This window comes from Sardina pilchardus, chromosome 6, assembly GCF_963854185.1.
Source record: "Sardina pilchardus chromosome 6, fSarPil1.1, whole genome shotgun sequence".
NCBI classification, from domain to species: domain Eukaryota; kingdom Metazoa; phylum Chordata; class Actinopteri; order Clupeiformes; family Clupeidae; genus Sardina; species Sardina pilchardus.
Genome location: NC_084999.1, coordinates 14757578 through 14760077, shown reverse-complemented (window position 1 = coordinate 14760077; position 2500 = coordinate 14757578). Strand labels below are relative to the sequence as shown.

The 2500-nt window shown below is 48.4% G+C and overlaps 2 protein-coding genes across 2 annotated transcripts in view; both read right to left on the bottom strand.

Annotated features, from left to right (window-relative positions):
• si:dkeyp-97a10.2 (uncharacterized) overlaps window positions 1–2500 on the bottom strand; it is a 360817-nt gene that overhangs the window by 229784 nt on the left and 128533 nt on the right. The window lies entirely within an intron of this gene.
• iglon5 (IgLON family member 5) overlaps window positions 1–2500 on the bottom strand; it is a 150534-nt gene that overhangs the window by 88914 nt on the left and 59120 nt on the right. The gene's annotated exons all lie outside the window — the stretch shown is intronic.

The following is a 2500-nucleotide window of genomic DNA, read 5'->3' as shown; positions in this document are numbered from 1 at the left end:
GCTGTTGCCTGTTGCCTGTAGCGATGACCCCAGCTGAGACTCAGGCTCCTGGACTGGCACGATTACGGCAAGACTTCCGTCCCTTGCAACATCCCAATGCTTCCGCTGCCCTCAGGCAAGAGGCCCAAAGACCCACAACATGACCGCGAGATCCACTCTACCAAAGAGGTGTTGTTGGTAGACATAGACGCCTGGATACAGCGATACACACTTACACACAGTAGATCTCACTGGAAGGAACTGTGTGCATGTGGGTGCTCCATCCCTACTGTATATGAAGTTTACACTCTCAACTAGGGTTGAGAGTGTAAGGGTTCAGACCAAAGATTCACGATGAGACGATAGGAGACGTGGCGAGCCGCGACATTCTAAAACCTTGCAACTGCGACGGCTTGGAACTACGTGCAACAATTCACACTGCTGCAACTCGGTCTCGTCGCGTTGGGATTCTTTGGTGTGAATTGGGCTTCAGCCATATGAGTACTAGCAAGCTGTAACCTGGCAGCGTAGTCATTTATATACAGGCCTCATTCATATGTGGATGTGTGCCAAATGGAGTCTAAACGGGCAGATTGGATATTGTCATTTTCAATTTCATTTGCGCATCGTTGAAAATGGCCACACTCTTTTACATTTTTGCATTTACATTACATACCATGTTGATTTCAGTTTCACATGAATGCACGACTGGCAGAACAATGTAATTGAAATGAGCAGAGACGGAAAAGCGGCAGGCTCTCCACTTACTAGACTTCTCAAGATACTTTGGAAACAAAAAGCAAACAACTAGCCACTGAAATACCCTAATGCAAGCATACTCCATGCATCTGCAGTGCCATCTGTTTGTTAGCTTCCATTTCAGTGACCAAAATTCCTCTGGTGCCCATGCGGATTCTCAAGTGCTATACAAATGAGTGAACCTACTGTAGTAAACACAGATATCTGATGTGGGCCACTCTCAGACGTAGATATAAACAGGCAGTCCAAAAAATGGGATGAAGGTAGAAAATTGGAACTGTGCATCAAGCCCTGCCAGTGTAAATGAGGCCTATGTCCTCCACCAGTCCTTCATGAAACATCCAAGAAAGTCTCTGGCCTAAAGGCGGATGCTTTGCTTAGTTCTCTCTTCTTCCGTCTCCCTCCCTCCCTCTCTCTCTTTCTCGCTCTCTTTCTATTTTCCTGTCCGTCTCATCTGCTCTCCTCTAAATCTTTCCAAACCTCTTTAACGAGATTCGCTGTAATGCTTGAATCAGTGTGTCAGGCAGGCAGTCGGGGAATCGGGCTGTCAATCAAGCCGGCTGTGCGAATCAGCACACGTGTCAGGCGGGGTTAAGTGCTACACACCGCACTGTATATCTCCCGTCAACTGTCACAAATCTTCTGACACGGGCGAAGATTAAATCAAAGCCTCTTTTCGCCTAAGTAACCGGGACTTGTTTATGGAGCCCAGTCAGATGGGACACCCCCCCCCCCCCCCCCCACCCCCCCATTCCCACCAACAGACAGCAAGTCTCTGCTTATTTCCCAGAAGATTGTGGGGTCCGTCCAGGGGGTTCCTGCATCACCCACTCCAGTGTCCTTTTGTGTCCGTTCTTCGCGCCGGTCTTTGGAAAGAGAGGCACTTGAGAACAAGAAGACCCTGTTACTGTGGTCTCACTGCATTTTCTATTTCTCGCACATACACAGCACGCACACACACACACACACGCGGCACGCACGCACGCACGCACACACACACACACACACACACAGGTATACACAAAAATGCACACAGCATCTTACACATATTGCCTGGCTTGTATACAATCAGTCACACACAGTGAAAAGAACCCCTCACTCAAGCAGTTGCATGCACACACACAGGTACACACACACACACACACACACACACACACACCTAATCACTGGAGCAGCTCCTGCAGGGCTTCTTGATTAGATTATTGTGGTGGCCCAGTGAGCCATCAGAAAAGTGTTTCATGGGCTCTGTTATTTTGGAATTTACTCAGAATAGCTCTTATACACAACTCAGTCAGCACCACACTGACTGTGTGTGTGTGTGTGTGTGTGTGTGTGTGTGTGTGCACGTCCGTGATGTGTGTATGTTCATGTGTGTGTGTGTGTGTGTGTGTGTGTGTGTCTGCACTGCCTGCTCTGCCATCCCTGATTGTGTTTGCTGCTGATGCCAAGCAGGTGTGGCCATCTCCTATGAGGCCGTTTAGAGGCTTTCTCATTTACCTGCGGACTTAATTACTAAACGCAACGCCTTATTTGGATATTAATTCACGCCGGCTGCTGTTTTGTTCCATTGCCTTTTTTTAACAGTCAGCTCTTAATGAGTTTGTAATTAAAAGGCACCTGACGGCAGTGGCCCCTCGAGAATGACGTGATCGTAGACTCTCTCTGTGTGTGTGTGTGTGTGTGTGTGTGTGTGTGTGTGTGTATGCACCTGGTGGAGGTGGCCCCTCGAGAATGAGGTGATCCTAGACTCTGTGTGTGTGTG